Below are 23,544 nucleotides of genomic sequence, written 5' to 3'. Positions count from 1 at the left end.
TGGTTCAAAACTGAAATACTTCACACTAAAATCAGGAACAAGACAAGGATGTCCACTATCACCATTTCTGTTCAATATAGTCTTGGAAACATTAGCCACAGCAATTAGACAAGAGAAAGAAATAAAAGAAAAAAGGTAGGAAGTGAAGAAATCAAATTGTCATTATTTGCAGATGACATGATACTCTATATAGAAGACCCCAAGAACTCCACCAAAAGTCTTCTAGACTTAATAACCAAATTCAGCAAAGTAGCTGGATACAAGATCAACACACAAAAATCAATACCTTTCCTCTACATGAACATTTCTCTCTCACTGAGAGAGAAATAGGGCAAACAATTCTTTTCACAATAGCATCCAAAAGCCTGAAATACCTAGGAATTAACCTAACAAAAGAAATCAAAAACCTCTTCCCTGAAAACTATAGCACTCTGAAAAGAGAGATTGAAGAAGAAATTAGAAAACGGAAAGACATCCCTTGCTCCTTTGTAGGAAGAATCAACGTAGTGAAAATGGCCATACCTCCAAAAGTGATATATAGATTCAATGCAATCCCAATTGAAATCCCAGCAGCATACTTCACAGTCCTTGAGAAAACAATCCAAAAATTCATTTGGAACAAGAAGAGGACTAGAATAGCAAAAGCAATTCTAGGCAACAGAGACACGGCAGGGGGTATCACAACCCCCAACATGAAACTATACTATGAAGGTACTATGATAAAAACTGCATGGTACTGGCAAAGAGAAAGACCTGAGGACCATTGGAACAGATTAGAAGATGCAGAAACAACGCCAGACACACTCAGCCACCTCATCTTCAACAAAGGAGCCAAACACCCTCACTGGAAGAAAGATAGCCTCTTTAATAAATGGTGCTGGAAAAATTGGGTTTCAACTTGCCAAAGATTAAAACTAGACCTGTATCTCTCACCATGCACTAAACTAAAAGCAAAATGTATTAAAGATCTAAATATTAAAACAAAAACATTTATCTAGCTGGAACAGAGGTTAGGTAGAAGTCTTGAAGCCATTGGTGTAGGAAAATATTTTATGAACAAACCCTCAGTTGCCCGTGAACTGGCACAAACAATCAACAAGTGGGATCTCTTTTTACTAAAAAACTTCTGCACAGCTAGAGAAACCACTAATAATGTGAAGAGACAACCCACAATGTGGGAAAAAATTTTCACCTGCTGTTCTTCATACAAAGGTCCACTATCTAGAATCTATAAAGAATTTAAACAAAATCAGACCTCCCAAATTTAAAGACCCAATTCAAAAATGGACATCTGAAATGAACAGACATTTCTCAAAGAAATAAAAGCAGCAAATAAATATATGAAAAAATGTTGAACATCACTGACCATTTGACAGATGCAGATGAAAACAACATTGAGATTCCATCTCACCCCAGATAGAATGGCTGCCATCATGAAATCAACCAATAACGAATGCTGGAGGGGCTGTGGGGAAAGAGGAACACTGCTGCACTGCTGGTGGGAGTGTAGACTGGTGAAAACACTGTGGAAATCAATATGGAGATACCTCAAAGAACTAGGACTGGAAGTCCCATTTGACCTAGCTGTTCCCCTGCTGGGTGTCTTTCACAGAGAATTAAAAGAATCATACCACAGTGATATATGTGCACCCATGTTCATAGCAGCACAATTTGTAGTAGCTAAAACTTGGAAGCAGCCCAATTGCTCACCAACTGGAGGCTGGATAAAGAAAAAAAATTTTTCAATAAAATCGAGTAGTACTCAGCCATAAAAATGAGCAATTAGAGACATTTATAGCTAAATGGATCCACATTGAGGCTATATCCTTCAATGAAATAAATAGGACACACACGTGTAAAATACCAAATAGTTTCTCTAGTGTGAGAAACTGAAAGTGTAAATAAGGACGAAAAGGTATAATAAATAATGTGAAATAGGAAGAAAAGGGGCAAATGGAAGGGGAAGTGGGAGGTAGGGGAATGGAAAGAAGGAAATGGAATTAATATGAGAAAATGAACAAATGGGAATAAAGTCTTCGTAAATAGGGAGGGATGGAGGGGTTGAAGAGAGGACAGGGGAATGGGGAAAAATAAGAACCAAGAGAGATTATGTAAAGGTGCTAATTTTCAATGATGAATGTTATTATTTTGTATACCTAAAATGTACCAATAAAATTAATTGAAAAAATAAATGAACTTATTCAAGTAATTGTAAATGTGCTGTTGATTTTTTTAAAGAAAATTGAGTGAGGATGGACCTCAGTGGTAGAGTACTTGCCTAGCATGCCTGAGGCCCTGAGTTCAAAATATAAGTACTACTACTAATAAAAATTTTGTCCCTAGTTTTTGTCTATTTAAGAGAAACAGAAATACCTTTCTGAGGACAGATAAAAACATTAATCTTATAGCAAAACAAATGAAGTTGTTAGGTTGTAGGACTTAGGGTTCCAAGCTGATATAGAAAACATTCATTTAAGATAATTGAACAAGATAATTACTCTGTACTTCACCGAACCCAAATTTTATTCCCAACAGAACTGCCCCTTTTTGTGTCCTGAGCTATTGCTATCAGCAGCATCTTCTCTGATGTTTCATTTCATGTGTTTTTGAAAAGCGAAAGTTTATAATGTTTTGTTTCATGCTTTCAATGCACATTCCTTTACAAAATGAAATAGATACATGTAATTCAAATCATACCAAATTAAACATTTTAATCTGAACTACTTAGTGACATTTAGTACACTGATAATGTTGTGCAACCACCACCTCCAACTAGTTCTAAAATCTTCCCATTGCTCCAAAGTAAAACATTTTACCTATTAAACAACATCTCTCCTCCACATAACTCCTGGCACCTACCATTTTGCATTTCTACCACTATAAACTCATTTTACATTTTTCATATAAATGAAATCACACAATATGTGATCTCTTATTTCTACTTAGAATACTATTTCCAAGGTCCACTCTTGTTGCAGTACATATTAGTACTTCATTCCTTTTTATAGATGAAAACTATTGTGTTGTATTGATATGACAAATTCATTTGTTCAGTTATCTGTTGATAGACATTCAATCTGTTTCTATCTTTTGACTCTTGTGAATAGTGCTGCTATGAACATACATGTACATTTATTCATTTGAGTGCCTCTTTGCAGTTATTTTGGGCAAGTACTTAGGAGTGGAATTGTTAGGATATACAGCAACTTGTTTAACTTTTTGAGGAAATGCTGAACTGTTTTCTAGGGTAGCTATAATATTTACATTCTTCCAGTAATGTAGGGGGATTCCAATTTCTCTATTTCCTTGCCGACATTTGTTATTTTCCATACGTTTGTTTGGTACCATTATAACCATCCTAGTGGATGTGAAGTGGTATGTCATTTTGTTTTTGATTTTCATTTTCCTAATGGCTAGTGATATTCAGTATCTCTTCATGTGTGTGGTGGTCATTTTCAATGTAGATCACTTCTTTAAAATATTTGTGCACTTCCACAGTTTCTTTTATATAGTTCAGAAAGTGGAAAGATTAGATGCAAACAATAATGAGAATGATAGTATTACAAAATTATATTTGGCAGATACCCCAAATGTCTTCCTGGCTCCAACCACTGAAAATGTCACATTTTCTGCAACTGGAAAGTTACTTTCTCATATCAAATACATAGATCTGGAATATTTGTGGATACAGTCAAATGAAATAGAATGTTATAAAAGTGGCAGTTTGGAAATAAGAAAAGCAATGGTGTATGAGAAAAGCTATCAATTTTATGAATCCATTGATAAAAAGAAGTTGCAACATGGAGCGAAATTTGGTGAAAGAACAGACTGAATACGTGGAGATAATGGACAAATACATTGGAAACATTTGGGTTTTTTTCTTAACAATTTATGTGCAGAAGAAGTCATCTTTCTCTTCAAAAATTTCACTTGCTTCCTCAGATATGTTCCATGTAAATTCAACAGATCATATTTTCCACACAGATTTTTATTGAAGTAAACCAGAACACTATAACAAATGTAGTTATAATATAGTAAGTTTCTTATCGTTAAATTGTAAAATCTTTGGGAAATTGACATGAGGTAGGCAATATGGTTAAGTGCAATGGATGTTGAAAGTCAGGAGATCTGTGTTCCACTTTTTAGTTCTGAAATAACTGTTTGTAGCCTTGCATAAATTACTTGATCTCTTGTAGCCTGTTTCTTCATTTGTAAGTACATAAATAAATGGATTCCAGATGATATTTAAAGTCCTTTATAGCTTTAATATTCTATTTGAGAAGTTTATGTATTAGGTATAAAATTTCAAAGGCAAATGCATATTATTTTGTTGTTGTTATTGTTGTTTACAGATATAAAAAGCAAAACTATTGCCTCAGTCAAACCTATATTGACATAATACGGGCCCAGAGACACCACGTTGGAAGTGCTTAAGGCATACTCTTCTTTGAGTACTGGCCAAGTTCCTTGATGCACTTGTATGCATGATGCTTTGCCTCTGTCCTGAGGTTTCTTAATCTGGATTTTGCAATATGTGTCATAGATATTTGTTTATTAAACACAGTACAACTGGGTCAGGCAGGATGTAGCTCTACTCTTAGTCAGTGGCTAAAATATTTCTCATCTTCTGAACTTTTCCAATGTTGCATTTCTTAAGTTCTGTGACCTCAAATGAAGATGCTTTGACTTTGATTTAATCTGATGATGCATTTTTGTATTCTACAGGAAGGTACTAGGTTTTGCAATGCCTGCCCACACCCCTTTCAATTGTAGGAAAAGTCATAATTAATGGTGAGGTGATTCTACCCTAGTTCCACAGGGGATCTTCCTTCGGGCCTTCTAAGGCAGGCCTCACTGAGCTTTTGCCATTGGCTTTTTTTTTGGTACCAGGGATTGAACTTGGGACCTTGCGCTTTAGAGGCAGGCAGTGGAACCACTGAGCTAAATCCCTGGCCCGCCATTGGCTTTTTAAATTTTGTCTTCAGGATTATAAACAAACTCAAGTTATGCTCTACCCAAATGAGTTTTGAATTTTTTTTCTTATTGATGGCCTGATTATTAATAGGGCTATTATTACAACTTGTTTTTTTCATTCATTTTGAAAATCAGAGAAAGTGTTTTGTTGATATGAGTCAATTATCTTAAATTGTATCATTTGATTCAGCAGGTCGACATCTAGGAGTTCCTCTAATAAACTAGAGAGAAATGCAAATTTATTTTCTAAATCTTCTTAACACTTCTTTCATAGTATTGGAAAAATTGAGGGTCCAACCCAAACATCCCACAAATAATAGAGTAACATTAAATAAATTATGTGACATGTACATGCTACAGTATTAGTCCTAAATATACATCTTAAAAAATTTTTAGTAACCTTCAGTAGAGCTCATGTTCATAGAATGGTTCCATTTTGGAAAAAAAAACACACATAAGAAGAAACAAAAATGATCATATTAATAGTGGCTCTCTAAGGGTGGTAGAATTATAAATTTAATAACCATTCTTTATATATTTTTGTTTCCTATACTTCTACAATGAATAATTATTACTTTTTTAAAAATAGATAAAGGCTACTTAACATTTTTAATGGAAGCAAATTATACAACAGAGAGATACAACTTTCACCTATCAGATTGGCAAGGTATTGAGATTGACAATATTCAGTTTTGGCAAGGACATGAAAAAATTGGCATTCATAAACTCTGAGAGGTTCCTTTAAAAGACAATTGGCAGTATCTTTTAAAATTTAAAATATGCATCATTTTGACATCATTTGCACTTACTGTGCTCTATTACATAGAGGAGTTGTTTTGTTTCACTTTGCCTTGTGGTGTTGGGGATCAAACTCAGGGCTTCATACATACTAAGCAAGGCTTCATTAGTGAGCTACAGTCCCAGCCCATATAGAAGATTTTGAACCCAAACACGAAGATATATACACAAGGATATTAATTGGAACATTATTTTTAATAGGCAAATATTCTGAATGTTTACCAATAAAGATATGATTGATAGTTTATGGTATATCCACACTATGGAATACTAAGTATATGTGACCATACATATACACAACAAACTTCTGGAAAGTTCTATACCAGATAATTAAGAATTGTCATCTTTATGGAAAGCCATCATAGATTCCTTTACTTCATATATTTCCATTGGAACAAAAGAAGTGAACATTCACTTCTTTTGTAATAATAATAAATAGACAATCAGTGGAAAAGTTGGACTCCTTGATTGACTATTTGCTTGATAAATAATTTTTCAGGGATGTCTTTAGTCTATACACAGTGATACACAGCTATAAAGAATTTGGACACCTTCACATAGGGCCTAATTTTCATCATGGCTCAATAAAGAGCATACAGTTAGAGGGAGGGACTGATTCATTTGCTGATCTAGATTACATACCTAAATGTTTATCCCGTGGCAAGAAAAATCAGATTTGGTGAAGTATTTTACAAATACTATTGATATGAGTTTGCAGAAAGGTGAGGTTAGCTACTGATGCTGAAATCTGTTTATAAAGGTGGTCTGGAGTGAGACATATAATAGCTAAAAATGACTTTCTTAAAATGTATGGGCTCACTGGGGCCAGGGATTTAGCTCAGTGGTTTCACCACCTGCTGCACAAGTGCAAGGACCCGAGTTCGATCCCCGGTACCAAAAAAACAAAACAACAACAACAAAAATGTATGGGCTCACTTGCAAAGTGTTTGCTATAAATGTCTTGTCATGAAAAGGATTTACCCTAGGCCTAATATAGAAGTCGGACATTACAAAATGAGACTGCTTTTCTTTAAAAATTTTTTTTATTTTAATGTAATAGAAGAAGTCATGAATAAAGAAAATATAAAAACACTCTTCTTGCTTCTATGAAAAACAAAACAAAATTCATAACAAAATAATTAGAGAACAACAATGGTTAATATAGTGTGTATCATAATCTTAAAAGAATGGGTAATGCTTCTCTTTTATGTGGATTTATGTGATAATGAAAAGGACATGTGAAACATTACTTATTTAGCCACATGCATATTTTCCTCTGAAATAAAAATAGTATATACTTCATAGGGTTGATGGGAGAGTTAAATGAACTAATGTATGTAATATGTTTGGTGTAGAGGCTGGCACACAGTAAATGCTCAATATATAGTATCTTTCATTATTCAAACATATTACTATAGATTTTCTACTTGAATATCAATAGTTTGGCCTATACCAGCTGAATCATAGGGTCCAAGTGAGACAGACAGTTTTATTATAGCATTTGTTTGAAGAATGACTTTTAAAAGCAAATTTTCAATGGTTGAAACAGAGTGACTATTTAGATACAGTTATGGGGTTTGTCCATTTTAGGACAAGGCATAGGCTATGGGAACATTTGGAGGATTGAAGGGAATAGAAATTAGTGTGGAGGTCAGACAGTAGTTTAGTAAATGAAATGGCTGTAGACCACTTCTCAAGGACTTTAGCCCTTAGCTTTGATAAATGTCACACAATAAGCAGAAGAATCTGGAGACTGTTCTGGTTGCAGTTTCTTTTAATCCATAAAATGAAGGTGAGCTTGGTAATTAATAGCTGCCATTTTCCATTTACTTGCCATAAATCAGGCACTTTATGAGCATGATATCATTTAATCTTCCCCCAGATGAGTTTTATGAATAAAGTACATTATTATTCCCAATTTATAGATGAAGAGGCTGAGGTTCAGAAAGAAGTTATGTAACTTGCTCTCAGGTAACTGGCCTAAGTTCAAAACTCATACAGTTTCTTTCTTGTTACTCTGCCTCTCAATGGCCTCCCAGATTTAACAGTCAGTGACTGAATAAGGAACATTTGAAAATTTTGCATTTTCACTGACCTTTTTTTTTTTTTCGTACCGGGTATCGAAGTCGGAACCTTGCGCTTGCCAGGCAGGCGGCGGAACCACTGAGCTAAATCCCCGGCCCTTTTCACTGGTCTTTTAAGAGTGGGATATATTGAAATCTCCTTGTATGTGAAACAGAAGGGATAATAAAGAGATATTTAGGTAAATTCTGTGGGTAACCTATCTTTTCCCCTAATATTACTGAGCTAGAATCACTATAGATAGTGGGGGAAGATATACCAAAGGTAACTTTCTTGCAGATTTGGTGAGAATCCTAACACAATCCCCTGGCCTTATGGATAGAAGGAATGTCTTTCCTTTTTGGAGAAAGTTCCTAAAACAATTTTCAAGGATAATTGAAGAGGATTTCATTTGTGGGGGTAGTAGTCAGCTTTAAAAAGGACAATGAATAAGTTTCACGAGAGAAATTGAAACAAAGTTCCATTAAACCCATCTGGGAGTTTGATTTGGACTTTACTCACTTTATTGCTTAACTTGGGGCAATCTGACACTTTGTAATACTCTATCTTTCTATTCAGGGTCATTTGACGTCTTTCCATTTGCTTTGGTCTTTCAATTAACTTAAAAAATTGGTAAAATGTACTGGGAATGAAAAGATAGTTATTTAAAAAGATGAATCATTTGAAAAAATAACGTCTAGATTTAGCTATTATACCTTTGTCCCTTTTTTTTTTAACCACGTTGTGGTTTAGGGCCCAGGACCTTGCACTTGTTAGACAGGTGCTATACCACTAAGGTACACCCCAAGCCCTGTGTTTGACCATTTTTGAATGGAGTGGCTTAGTTTATTATTTACATTTATAATATCTTTTGCCTAGGTTTCTGATTTCACTAGTTGTTTCACACAGGCTATTGAAGACAACATTTGGCTTGGTTATTAGGTCTGCAAGAAAGTGGCAAAACCTAACATGTTTATGCAAATATTATTACAAAGTTGCTAACTGTAGTTGGACCACAGGAGGAAATTATTATTGTACAAACTTGTGAAGTAAGTTTAAAATGCAAAGTCTTGTTACCCAGTCAGTGAAGAATAGTAGTTTTCTGTCCTTCTATAAATAACTAATGCCAAGGGCAGCCTGGCTATCTGTTTCGGCTTGTTATTACAGAAGAGCAAAATGGGCAAGGCCTATATATCAGTAACTGCTGACAAAGCAGCCCTGTTCATTTTCACACTTTCAGGACTTTTTGTGTTGTATTTTGAATCTGTCAGTTGCATTATACATTTCCCCAATTCTTCAACATTCCTACGTTTCTAATTGGATTGGTAGTTCTGGGTAGGATGCATTACTGAATGAGCCTAATGTAGTAGCAAACACTCTAGCATAGGAAATCCCAGCTCTGTTACTAGTTCGTTTCGTGACTGGACAAGTCATTTCACTTGAATCTTTTTCTTCATCTTTGAAACAGGGATAATAATCTTCTGTTTTCCTGATGATAAACAATGGTGCAAATGTTCTGTCTTAAATGTCAGCTACTTGGGTGAATATTTTGTCCTTGGGAAGTAGTTATTACAGGCTTTCAAAGGTATGCTTTGACCCTAAAGAAGTGAAAAAAGATGAGGTGGAAATGAGTGGATACATTTGGTTTCCTTTTGGGAGATGTAGCTTTTCTTTCCTTTTCATCCTCAGTAAGGTTAAATGTGGAAGAAAAGGTAAGTTATGGTGCGTGATAAAAATGGTCATAAATATGGGCGTTAATACATGATAAGGATCTTGAAAATACGAGTACATTGTTGGTCTAATAGAAAAATCTATATCACGCACATATACATCATGCTATGTATGTAGTATAGACATTCAAAAACTCCTTCAGGCTCTAGTGATTTCTTTCCTTTATACCGCATAAAGTTGGAGGAAATTCAGTAAGCTGGGGACTCAGTGTTCAGAGGAATTACATAATTGATAATGTCTGGGCCAAGAGACCAACAATAAAAGAAACTGGAAAACTTACTCTTTGGTCTTGGTCTAACAGATTAATTTATGTGGTACACTGGTTCCAAATTGTGCCTATGTTTTAATTCCACAACTAGAGACTGTGTTGAGGGTAAGGTTGATCATTCCTCCAGTTTCTTTTATGTTAACCCTACTACTAGAGATGACAGTTCTTTGTACGTATAGCTATCTAGTGAATTATGTAGCTGATGAATGATTACCTATTTCTGGTTATTACAACAAGATCTCATAAAAATAAAGCTGATAATTAAACTTGTTTGAAGTTCTGAACTTTCTAGGTCAATCTTGAAAAAGGAAACTATATGACTACTTTAGCAATATTTATAGGCATAGTATATGTAAGTAGGTGGGTTGTTGGAAATTAAATGAGTTACATGGTTTCAAAGTAGTAACACATAAAAGCTGTACTGTCAACCAATCACCTATGTTGTCACCTGAGATGCTTATTAAAAATTCAAATTTCTCCATCCCACTCACATCCAGATCGAAATATCTAGGGGGTTATAACTAGGTACTCACATTTGAACAAGCACCCTAGATGATTTTCATGCACACTAGAATTCAAGAGCTGTGGCCTGTAAATCTGAAGTGGTGAGGCATATACGTGTGTGTGTGTGTGTTTGTGTGTGTGTGTGTGTGTGTGTTTCTAATGGGAAAATGGAAAATAGCAAACGAAGTGAAATGCTTCTTAGCAGAAAAAGGTAGTTGGTCTACCACTTTGCATCAGGGAACTGGAAGAATACTTAACATTTATTTCTTTTGCTGATATATTCCTGGCAATTTGTGGTGGCTCGTTTGCAATCATGATGTGTCCACTTTGAAGCCCTGAGACAGTTGACTGTAATTTTGTCAGCAATTTCTTGAATCTCTTGGGAAAAGCATTTGTAGGATTGGTTTATAAATAAGGATAAGAACAAGTAAGATGTCACAGTGCTGTGGTGACTTTTTTCCCTATCAGTTGTGGGCTCTTTTGCCATTACATCACCATGGAAATTAAAGGCACAGGATGAAGACCTTGCATTCTTGTGATATTTCACGAGCGGGAGTGAATGGAGACCTTAATACAGTGCTAGGCAAGACAAACGGACAAGGAGCATGAGCTCAGGATTCCAGGAGCAGGACGCATTCACTGAGCAAGACCTAAGATGAATATCTTTAAAAGGCAGCTGGAAGATGACCTCAGGGGACCTTTCATCCTAGGGTGGAGTCCTGGGAAGCAGGCGGGGTCTACATCTCTCTACAATTCGGCGGAGGGCCCTTCTGAGACACTCTTGGCAGCCCTGCCAGCAAGTCAGGAGGCAGCGGCAACTCACTGGGAGCCGTTAGCCGCCTCCGCTGCACCGCAGCACCCGTCTCAAGCAGCTGGGACCCGGGTCGGCCCCACCTTTTAGGCTGACGTCCCGAAGGGGCGGGGACGGGCGCGTGGGTGGGCCGAGCCGCCGGCAGCCAGCGATTTGGCCGGCTAAGCCACACCACCGCACTCCCCCGCTCCGCCCGCCCCTCCGGGCGGGTCTTTTCCGGGCTCGCGCCGCGCCCCGCCCCCGTCGGCCTTTCGGGTGTGCGCGCGCCGCTGCGGCTTTTTTCTGGCCTCTGTGGCGTGCCCCTCCTTACCCTGGCGCTAGCGGACACGCGGCTTCTTTCCGTGAGCTTCCCGGGGGGCGAGGCGCCGGCCGGCTGCGAAGACGCGGTGGGCAGCACCTTCGGTGAGTAACTCCAGCTGAGAAGGCTGCTAGCATCCCTCCCCTGTGGGTCTCGGGGCCCAGACTGCCGGCTTAGTGCACCTCACCTGAGCCTCGAGGAAGCAGGGTGGGCATTCCGGTTCCCCGTATCTGATCGCTTTCTTCTTGAGCTTGGCGGATCTACCCGCCAGGCTTATCTGAGGCCAAGGCGATTCCTGCGGGCACTATCTTCTCTTTTAATATAGTCTGGAGCCCGCGAGAACCTGGCCTGGCTCTTCCCACCTCTTACCATACCCGGAGGCCAGAAGTCGTCTTCTTGATCGGGTACTAGGTTTTTGCCTTGTCCCTTTTGAGAGGAACACATCAGATGTTTAGGAGACCTCCAGACGACCTTTAGGACTCCCCTAGACCTCAGCTCCATTTTGTCCCCTCCTGGTCACTCTACAACTGAGAACTAGGAGTGTCTCTCTGGCTCTGGAACCATCTGCTTTCTCTAATTTGAGGAGTGTCCTGGCTTGTTATATATCCTTACCATCCATACCTTTAGGTGTGTTAGAAAACATCTGGATTCTAGCAGACGCATACTTCCCCCAAACCGTTCCTTCTGTCTACATCTCTGCCTTCAGTGGATGCTGTGTATTTCGTATTAGCTTTATTCACTTCCTCTTCCTCTCATGTGAGTACCCTAAAGAATTCTGGCAGATGTCTGTACAAAAACCTAGGAGAATATGATTCATTGCCTAACCCCATCAAGGGGTTACATATTTGAAATAAGACGTCACTCTTTTTCACCTCAACGTCTCCTTCAAAGGCATTTTTTTTCACCCTCTTGAAATTAATTTGATGCATTAGCTCTTTTCACCATAAAAAAAGTCAGTCCTGTCTCTGAGGAACAGTGAGATGCAGAGTAAGGGTAAAATGGCATTTAAATTAATCCCTTTGAAAAAGTAAGCAGTTTGCTTTAATGGTTATGGTTTAATCAATTGCTCAGTTTCCTCTTCTGTAAAAGTAGGGATGTTGGGCTGGAGCATAACTAAGGTTCCTTTCAGTGTTATTCTTGGACCTCTATATTCATGTTTAGTACCATGTGGCTACATAAAGATTTAAGCTGATGAAAGCCCTGTTTTCCATCATTGCTTGCCACTTTCATTTTTTATTTTGCCTCTAATAAGAAAGAGCTTTAGATATTCTTGATACATAAAGCAGTGACTGGAGAGTCTATTACAGTATTTCCAATAAGCATATCAATCAAGATTATAAAAGTGTAAGGCCTCTTCCTTAAATTGTAAAACAGCTCATCTTTTGATTGAAGCTGCTAAAGCTAAAAAGCATGTAAGACTCTTGTTAAAATTAACACTCTCTGTACTTTAAATGGGGGATAAAACATTAAACTGTCAGTATACCTGCACCTTAGAATAAAGTTCCTTATTGTCCTGATATCAGAAGTAATTTAACATCTGAAAATCCATGGAAGGTATAATGAGACAATTACATTTTGGGTAAATTTAGTTTGGTGGCGTTTTTTAAACCTATTTATAAAACATGTGGTTCAGATTAAGATTTTTGTTTCAGTATTTTAGGTTGGGATGACATGGGTGAAGAAAGAACTGTCTTGCCTAGTTCAGTGAGAAGAGAAATGAATTGGTACACTGAGAGGCTCAGGTTCCCATCTCAGCTCTAGCTAGATGTATAACCCCTTGAAAAGGTCACTTTGCTTTTTTTGGTTTTCATATCTGTAAATGAAATGTCTTCATGGTTGGCAGAATGATCTGCAGGTTCCCAAGTTGAATTCAATATTCTTATAACTGAATAGCTATGATGGATATATTATATGTAATATACATGCATATGTATATAATGCATTTTGCATTAAGACTGTGTCATAAATCTATTATACCAGTTATTTAGAATGTTCTTCTCAAAGGTCTGCATATATTAGTTTAATTTAATTTATATATACTTAGTTATTAATTCATCCTTAATGAGTTACATGTGAGAGTCTATAAAATAAGGGAGAGGAGGGGAAAGGGATGTAAAAATAATTTTTTGAAAGCCAGCAATTACTATATTGTTAACTTCTGGTTACGCGTAAAATGTTTGTATACCACGTTGATTTTATTTATTTTGTGATTATTATTTTATGTATTTATTTTAAAATGTTTATTAGCACATATTTGCAGTACGTAATGATTACATTTATTATGGGGAGTTGCACATAACACATCTTAGTTCTTTTTATATCTCCTTCCCCCTTCCCCCCTCCCCATTCCCTCTTTTCTCCATCTCTTGATCTCCTTACCATTTGCAAAACATCTATTTCCTTGTTTCCTATTATCTGTCTTTTATTTTGCTCTTTATTTATGCTTTCCCTTTCTCATGTAAGAGAAACCATGCTAATACTTAAGCCCGTGTGTGTGTGTGTGTGTGTGTGTGTGTGTGTGTGTGACTTGTTTTAAAATGTTCGTGGGTTTTAGAAATTTATAAGGGAATGTGTACATACTGCCTTGTAATTGACTAGGAACTTTACAAGAATATGCATACATCTCATTTGTTCTATTTATTCATTCATTAAACTATCTTGTTCCTCCATCTGTCATTTATTTTGTGCCAGGCCCTCAGGATATGTTAGTTAAGAAGACAGTCTCTATTTGATGAGTCTTATAGTCTGGGTTGTGCTTGGGTTGTTAGAGAGACAGATGTATGTACAGGGTTTTTTTTAATGCAAAACAGCAACCAAATCAGGGACATAAAATCTTGGGGAAATTAAGGCTCCATAAGGTAGGAGAAGATAGTAATATTAATTGTAGCTTATAGAATTTTTCCAGCATTACTTTTTTCTACTTCTTTGAACTTTGATTGCTGAGCCCTTTGCAAAAATGAAAGCTTTGTTTTTCTACTCCTGAGTGGTTTATATACTTATTTTTCATTTCTCATTGACTTTGAATTTTGAGAGTTTTGAGATGAATTTTAAGATTGTCAAAGTTTGTAAGAAGTAGTATCCTTTATCTGCTCCACCAATCACACATACAGAGAGTATAGGAACAGAACCAAGGAATTCCTCCTCACACAGATTTTACCAGTTTTAGCATGCACTAGTTTGTGAATGTATATTTAGTTCTGTGTAATGTTAGCATGTGTAGGTTTGTGTGATTACCACAGGCAAGTTACAGAACAGTTAAATCACCACAGGGATCCCATATGTTGCCTTTTATATTCATAGCCATTTCCCTCCTTACCTGAACCCTGGCAACCAAAGATCTATTTTACATGTATTACTTTGTCATTTCAAAAATATTACAGAAATGTACTCATTTGTCCTTTTGAGATTAGCTTTTTTCACTTGACATAATTCCTGAAGATTCATGCATGGGATGTATCCTTTGTCAGTAGTTTGTTCGTTTTCATTGCTGAATAGTATTCCATGGTATAGATATACTATGTTTAACTATTCACTTATCAAAGGACATCTGCTGTTTCCAGGTTTTCATTTGTTTTGGTTCTGTCCCGATTATAAATAAAGCTCCTGTGAACATTTATGTACAAGTTTTTATATGAGCATCAATTTCCATTTCTCTGGGATAATTGCCCAAGAGTACAATTTCTGGGTTTTATAATAACTGCTTGTTTCATGTTCTAAGGAACTGCCCAAGTGTTTTCCACAGTGACTGTACTATTTTCCATTTCCATTAGCAGTATATGAGAGTTCTTGATATGTTTATATACTGATCCTTTGTTTGATATGTGGTTTGAAAGCATATTCTTTTAGTCTGTAGTTTGTCTTTCCATCCAACTTTTTCACAGGAAGTTTTGCAGAACAAAAGTCTTTAATTTGAATGATGTCCAGTTTATTAATTTCTTTTATGGAATATGCTTTTGGTGTGAAGATTTTTTATATAGATTTGTTATTTAATTTTCTTTCTTTCTGTTTTTTATAATACCCATTGTTTTTATAAGCAATGTGAGCATTTTCTCTTTCAACAATCTTGGAGCTCAAATATATTCTCTAAACAAGTAGCCTTGAGTTTAGCATGTGAAGACATATTTGCACATTCTCTAACTGTACTAAAATGGCTGCTATCATTTTATGCCTTAAAAATATAATGATTACCTCACTATGTTGTCAAATGCAACATAAAAACCTGTACTTTAAAATGAAATAATGTGTTGTGCCAAGGATGTTTTGGTTTCACTTTCTAAATTTAAAATATTTTGGCAAAACTGTATAGATTTTCAGTCAAAGATTTTGGTAAGTAATCTAGAGAACAAATTTATGCTCTAATTTAAAGGTACTCTGAAAGTCTACTTCTGCAGTTTGAGTAGCATAGTTATGAACCATGTACTTGATAGCCTTTTTCTACTCACTATATCAGAATAATGAATAAAAGATTTTAAATCTGTCCAGATTGTATCTTTTGTTTTTCTTGTAGCTACTTAAAATTCATTTTAACTGTTTTTAAAGATAAATACTAGCTTCAAGTGATGTTTATAATTTTATCTCTTTAAAAAAATGTGTTTCATGTTAGCAATAGAACTTATAGGAAAAGGTTAGTAATTAAGTGGGAGAATATTCATTTTTGCAAAGTGGTACTGAAGTTTTCACTTGACCCTTTGTTGTTACCATATATATTTGCTCAAATAAGTGTGCAATTAGAGTAGTGGATTCCTATTTGAAAAAGATCAACCATCAGTGTAAGACAGGGGCAAGAAAAATACTCCCTGTGGCCAACACCTGCCTAACACCTGGTTTTGTAAATAAACTTAAGTTGGAACACAGCCATATCCACTCAATTATGTATTGTTTTGCTGAACAGCAGAGTTGAAACAGACCTTATAACTTGCTAAATCTATTTATTCTCTGGACCTTTATTAAAATAGTTTGATGAGCTGGGGATGTAGCTCAGCAGTGCTGTGCCTGCCTGAGAAGCACAAGGTCCTGTATTCAATCCCTAGTGTGTGTGTGTGTGGGGGGGGAGTTTGATGGACCCAGAGATGTGGCAACCTTATAAGCTGGCATGATGGTGCATGCCTATGATCCCAGCACTCTGGAAGGCTGAGACAGAAAGATTATAAATTCTTACTCAGCCTGGGCAGTTTAGCAAGAATTTTGTCTCAAATTAAAAAGGGCTGAAGATGTAGCTCAGTATGAAGACCTTGGGTTCAATCCCAGTGCTGATAAAAAGGCAACATTATAAATTATAGTTTTTCTATACAATAAAGGAAATTTAGCAGATTTTACAGTAGTTTTTTTATGCCTTTTGTTTACATTTCCATGGATATTGTGGTTCAGAAGACCCATTCCTTTTCTTGACAAGCAGCTGTACTAAGGCTTGCATAGAGTTGGAAAGGTTGATGTTTGTTGTTATTGAAGTGAGAGTTATTTCTATCTGACTGTAATCTATGGGTGTGTCAACTCAACTTCTAAGATTTAGATAGAGGCCTATGCAGTCAATCTTTCAATGATCACATAAGCCAGAATGGTAATGATAAACCAGGCATTGAAACCTTTATGCTCATGAAACTGCTACTTGATCTTTAAATGCATGGTAGTTTGAGGCTATCAAACTGCACTTAGATTGTTGATTATTATTTTGTTTGCATAACTTCCTTCTTTTGTAAGTTGATATTTTAGTTCTTTTAAATCTTTAAGTGTGATGTTGAGAATCAAAATGGAAAGAGGATAGTGGGCTAAACATTTGGAAGGAAATAGACCCTTACCTTCCATCACACACAACTAAATTAAGGATATGTTTAAAACATGTAAGTATTTTTAATACTTTTGGAAAGCATAAGATACTATAATGAAGTTAAAAAGGCAAGTGGCAGAGCGGGGCGGGGGAGGGGGGCATATCTTCTCCATATGCAGTAGAAACTTTGACTTCCATTTACCTGACTCACCATCTTAAATAATAATCTACATTTCCTTTGTAAAGTAACACTGTGTACTGAATACTTGCTATTAGTAGGTTGATCACCAGTGTTCCAGGGTGCTTTGTGTTCCCACCAGTAAAGCAGATGCTTTTATTACTGAACCAGTATAGTTTGGTTGTATATTTTTAAAAACATGTAATTTGTTTGATATTTTGTATACTGATAAAATATGAATAGATGAAATTGGAGTTCTTACTGAAAACCTGACATGAAATGTTATAGTATCCAAGATTAGCTCCACGTTATATGGAGATAGAGGATGGAAGTGGAAAGTGGGTCGTATTAAAGAAGACTATTCAGCACATACGGATAGTTAGTTATGGGTAAAAGTTTAGTGTAAAATAAATGTACTAAAATATTCTTTTCTTACATTGCTTTACAAGTGTCTTCTAAGCTCTTTGAAGTTATACCCTAAGAATTCAGTTTAAATGTCTTTATAATCCATGGGCCCAGAGTTAAAGAAAAAGGTGTTGGCCTTTTGGCCTTGTATCAAAAGTTTGGTGAATGAGTGTACATTTACCACAGATAAAATAAAATGAAGATAAAATGAAATATATGATATGCATAAATTTTTAATAATTTTTCATCCAAATTGGCCTAAAAATTAAAAAAAAAACAACTGTTCCAAATTGTGTTTAATGGGGCTTCTACTGTATACAATACATACTATATAAAGAGCTGATATGGATCAGTAAGAAAAAGGTAACCCCTAGAAAAAAGGCAGAGAATTGTCAATTGGTCTTCTCCAGAAAAAGAAATAAACTTGATGAATAAAAAAGATGCTCAAAAATCAGTCTAGTAATTAGGGAAATATAAACCATTTTTCACCAAATACATTGAAAAAACTGAAATACAATATCTACTTTTAGCAAACTGGCACTCTCATATACTTGGTGTAACTTTTTTTGATGAAGAATACCTAAATCTTCCCATTTAAAAATGTACATATATTTTCACTCAACAATTCCAAAACACAAGTCTAGGGAAATATATAAAGTGTATAAAGCTATATAAAGTTTCACTGCAATAAAACTGTTTATAACAGTGAAAACTTGGCAGCAACTTAAATATCCTTCAGTAGGGGAATGCTTTAAATAGTACTATAGAATGCCATGGAGGAATTTAAAAAAAAGAAGAAAAAAAACCTTTCAGATGGTCATATATAAAGTGACATTGGAGCTCCAGAATTTGTTGTTAAGTAGGAGGGGAAGGAGAAGGGGATGAGAAAAGTTGTACACCATGATTCCCCTTATCTAAAAACAAATAAACTCTTATCATTTATGTAGATAATAAAATGGCCTGATTGATAACACACCAAGAATAGTTATCCCTTGAGGAAAAGGGAGTGGTGTTAAAGGAAGGCATTATAGGGATTACTTTTACTTTTTTATGCTATACATTGACTAGTGTATTTAACAATCTATAATATGCTATTTTGTTAGTAATTACTCAGAATATGAAACATTTGCACACCACGTTGGAGGATAGTTACAATATGATTCTTTTATTGTATAACAACACTGTGCTACAAATGTATCAGTTTGTACTGAGTGGGTGCTCAGGTATTTTTAAAGTAACTTTTTCTCCCGTTGTTGTGTTGTTGAAGTACTATTTGTATTTTATAAATTTTCTACACTGAAAAATGCAACTATAAAGGAAAATAAAAACACTGTAATCCCATACCCAGAGAGATTCGCTGTCAACTTTGTGGTATACATCCTCGTACATGTTTGCACATATGTATATAGACATTTGCATGAATAGGTACACATAAGGTCTTTTTACAAAAATGGGTTCTTGCTGTACATAGTGATTTGTAACTTGCCTTCTTTAACTGACACTATACTGTGAACATCTTTCAGGACCAGAGTAACTCCAAATAAGTGAAAAAGATATCTGATGAGAAAAGAACAATATTTTACCATGTAAATACAGCATTTTAGTTAAAATATCTGGTTTCTAGAACAAACTATAATCTTGAAAAAATTATGGTCATCAAAAGTAAATGACCGCGCTCCAGCTCCACGTGGGTGCGGGGCCTGCAAGGCCCGGCCCCAGCTGATGCTGAGCCGCTGCTCCCGCCCCCTGCTCAGGGCCCTGCGCTTGTGTGGCCGGCGGCTGCGACGACGGCTGCTGCAGGCCCAGGCGCCCAGTGCGGACTGGAGCAAGGGCGCCTGCCCGGGGGCGCGCGCCGAGGCTCCCCGGAGGCCCAAGGCCGTGGGCCCCAGCCCGGTCCCAGGCCTGCTCCCTGCGCCCACCCCGAGCGGCCCGGTCAGCCTCTCCATCCCGCCTGTGTGGGCAGCGGGCCCGGGCCGCGTGCTGCTGCTTCTGCCGACGGACCAGGGTTTTACTTTTAGCGGGGTCTGGGGTCTGTCCTATGACTTGCCTCTATGGCCAAGTGGAGGTGTTGGGTTTTGTCATCAGCCAAGGCCAGCCTGCCCACGATATCTTCTCTGCCTATACTCATGCTTAACTGACGATCAATGCAGTCTGTTACTCCATGCCTGAGAAGAGCAAGAAGGAGATCAAAACGGAAGCCTGGGCTTTGCTCAGAGTGCGACTTAACCTGGAGGACAGATCTTGGGCAATGGAGAATTTTTCTCCTCTGTGTTCCATTGTGCTGCTGGAACATGTGAAGACCACCACCATAAACTTCATAGCCAGCCGTCCGGGTTTATCTACCATTTTTGTGCAAGAGAAGGAAGCTTCCCAGGTTACTTCTGAGTGTTTAGTCTTGGTTTCTGTTGTCATCAAAACAGAGAACAGGAAGAGAGGCCTTCAGTTAACGGAGAGCACCCTGGCAGCCCTGGAGGAGTTAGTGAGTGTGTCTTTTGAGGACGCGGACGGCTGCCCCATCGTGCTGGTGTGTGGCGCTCAGGACATGGGAAAGTCCACGTTCAATAGGTACCTGATCAACCAGCTGTTAAATAGTACTTCCTGCGTTGACTACTTGGAATGTGATTTGGGGCAGACAGAATTCACTCCTCCTGGCTGCATTTCTTTGCTGAATATTACAGAACCAGTTCTGGGACCTCCGTACACCCACCAGAGGACACCGCAGAAGATGGTGTATTACGGGAAACCCTCCTGCAAAAACAGCTTCGAGAACTACATTGATATCATCAAATACGTGTTCGGGGCGTACAAAAGAGAGGCCCCGCTGATTGTCAACACGATGGGCTGGGTGTCGGCCACGTGGTGCAGTTCAGCTCCCCCAAGAGCAAGCACATGCCGCCCCTCATCCCGGACTATGTGGCCGACCAGAACGGCCTGTATACCAAGAGCAAGTCCAGGGTTGGAAACCAGGGCTTCTGCCTCTAGGAATTCTCAGAGAGCTTGGAGTTTGCCGATGAAGAGAAAGACAGCCCAGTTCTCTTTACCGAACATAAACTGTTGTCTGTGTATTCAGAGTTTTCATTCAGAAAAACTGCAATGAATCGGGACTCACATAACAAGATTTTCCGAGACCTGACAGTGTTGGCTTACCTTGCCCAGCTGCTGGCCCCGGTGCCCAAGCCACTTGGTCCCCTGCACGGCCTGGCACCCTATCAGGTTCCTTTCAATGCCATTGCTCTGAGGTTTACGCATTCTGATGTTGCCCCCACCCACATTCTTTACGCGGTCAATGGCAGCTGGCTGGGCCTGTGTCAGATCCTGGATGACGTCCGAGGCTACTCGAGGGAGCCCATCCTGCTGGCCCAGATGCCCATCTGTGACTGCGTGGGGTTTGGGGTCTGCAGGGGCATCGACATGGAGAAGCGGCTGTACCACATCCTCACGTCCGTGCCCCCAGAGGAGTTACGGAGCATGAACTGCCTGCTGGTCGGCGCCGTCTCCATTCCACAGTGTGTCTTCAAGAGCCAGCATGGGCTGGAGGGGACAGTTCCCTATGTCCCAACCGATTACAATTTTAAACTTCCCGGCGCATCAGAGAAAATCAGAGTAAGAGACAGTGAGAAAGAGCAGCTGCCCAAAGGGAAACTGTACTCCAAATCCAAGTTCTGCTGGAAAATGCAGTTTCTTAAGGGAAAAGACCATTTGTCTCAGCCCGTTGGCAGTGGAGAAGGCGGGGCTTGTGATGGCGTGAGGCCTGTGTGGTGCAGTGAAGGATTAGGGGTTCTCTGTCACAGCCCTGTCACTGGGCCTCGGCCCTGCTCTGCCACCTGGCCACGCGCTCTCCCTGTCTGGGGGCGCTTTCTGCAGCAGTGGGAAGGTTTGGACCCTGCCCACGCAGGAAGAATATGGCCAGCTCTTCAAAAACTTCTTTAAGGACCTGCTTATTGGAAGCAGGATAAAAATAACCTGGGACCCCAGATCCACCGGAAGGCAGGCTGGCCGGGCGGGAGCATTGGAAGGCGCAGGCCACCTTGGTCCCCGCCGTACTGCATCCAGGATGTGGGTGGCTGGGGTGAGCGCCTGTCCCGTGAGACCCTTCCCAAGCCACCTGACTTGTGCAGTCATGGGCTGTGTGAAAAGGCTGTCTCCTTTGCATTTTATCAAGGTTTGACGCATAGGAGTTCAGTCAAGAGTCCTTTCATTTGTTAACTGCTCTCAAAGCTGGAAGGCCTCCTAAGGGCTCCTGCCATCTATCAGCTCCGACCAACTTCTTGGCAGAGGCCCAGGACACTGCTGTGGGCAGGGCCAGAGAGCAGGGCAGGGCGCCTGGGCCGGCTGGTCTTGGACCGGCTCTGCCTCCCATGGCGTCCCTGGGGCCCTGTCCTCCCCGGGGTCCTGTCCTCCCCGGGGTCCCGCTTCTCCGTCCTCCGGGTTGGATGTGGTTTGTAAGCAGGACGGATGTGACCTTTTCCAGCTGGCGTCAGGCAACTCATGGTCAGAGTCGGCTTCCCAGCGCGGCTTGACGAGGCTGTTACCAGGGCGCAGGGTGCGACACTCGGCCCTCGGCTGACCTCGGCCTTGGGACTCTGGACCCGGACTGGGCTCAGCTGAGCGCGGGAGCCCCTGTCGCATGATTGGGGCCTGTTAAGGCCCAGCTTCTCCGTTGTCACTTGCGCCTCAGTATAGCTCGTGTGGCTGTTTCCCCTTTTGACCTTGAAAAGAATCTGAAGCCAGCCACCACCACCACCTTTTTACCTGTCCCACATCCACCTCAGTCTTGAGCGCCAGTCTCTGGAGGCAGTGGCGGCACCCACTAGACTGAGCTTCGTCAGTGCCACCGTCAAGAAGAGATGTCGCCACTAGAGGGAGCGCTTGGCTGCAGGCAGAGCTGTATGAGGAGCCCTGGGCTTTGGAGAAGGCACAGCCTGCTGGGCACAGGTTTCTGCCTGGCAGAGTGAGGGTGGGTGGTGTGGCGAAGGGTCCCTTTCGCTGTACTGTTTTTGAGACTGTCTCTCTGTAGCTCAGGCTGCTCTTGGACTTGGTCCTCCTGCCTCATCCTCCCAAGTGCTGGGATTATACGCATGTACTGCCATGCCTAGCTCAGATGCTGATTTTTTAAAAGTTTAATTGGGGTGGGGGTGGTAAGTTCAGGACTCAAGTCCAGGGCCCTTGAATGAATTTTTTTTAATTTTGTGCAGTGTCTCTCTCACTAAATTACTAAATTGCCTGGGCTGGGCTCGAATTGTGATCCTGCCTCTCAGGCTCCAAGAGGGCTGGGACTACAGGTGTTCACCGCCACACCGGTGATTTCAGTTGTCTGCTTGATAGGTTCATTGTATTAGGTTTGGATGGCAATATTGTGGGTTAGGACAGCTGGTTTTGTAACAGCTTTGCATTTGAACTCCAGCTCTCCCATTTTGAGCAGCGTACCTTTGAGGAAGATGTTTAACTGAATCCAGGCATGGTGGTGCAGCCTGTAATCCCAGTGCTTGGGAGGCTGAGGCAGGAGGATTGCCACAAGTTGGAGGCCAGCCTGAGCTACGTAGTGACTTCAAGGCCAGCCTGGCCTATATAGCGAGACCCTGTCTCAACCTACCCCCAAGAAAAGATGTTTCAGCAGCCTATTTGCTTCTTTGGAGGTGAGATAACTGCTCTTCCCTCGGGGTTCCTGCCTAGCCTGTTCTCCGGTGACAGAAGACCCCAGTGACCCCCGTGGTGCCCGGCTGGAAGGAAAACCCTGGAAAGCAGCCCCGGA

At 39.4% G+C, this 23,544-nt stretch overlaps 1 protein-coding gene and 1 pseudogene across 3 annotated transcripts in view; both read left to right on the top strand.

The window, feature by feature from the left end:
- Positions 1-11,262: 11,262 nt before the first annotated feature.
- The window catches only part of Acsl4 (acyl-CoA synthetase long chain family member 4), a 97,335-nt gene continuing 85,053 nt past the window's right edge, over positions 11,263-23,544 (top strand). The window contains exon 1 of one of the 2 annotated variants that reach the window (XM_004861442.3): positions 11,263-11,549. The gene's annotated coding sequence lies outside the window, so the exon portion shown is untranslated. The remainder of the gene's footprint in view (positions 11,550-23,544) is intronic. The other variant, XM_004861443.4, reaches the window with a different exon arrangement.
- LOC101706811 (polynucleotide 5'-hydroxyl-kinase NOL9 pseudogene) lies at positions 19,404-22,427 on the top strand (annotated as a pseudogene). Its single transcript, XR_015445610.1, has one exon. The product of XR_015445610.1 is annotated as a polynucleotide 5'-hydroxyl-kinase NOL9 pseudogene (transcript).

Source organism: Heterocephalus glaber, unplaced genomic scaffold (genome assembly GCF_053883595.1).
Source record: "Heterocephalus glaber isolate CG9 unplaced genomic scaffold, H.glaber_assembly_v1.0 deba00001613, whole genome shotgun sequence".
Taxonomy (NCBI): domain Eukaryota; kingdom Metazoa; phylum Chordata; class Mammalia; order Rodentia; family Bathyergidae; genus Heterocephalus; species Heterocephalus glaber.
Note: the sequence above shows the minus strand (reverse complement) of the source record. Positions and strands in the feature narration are given on the sequence as shown.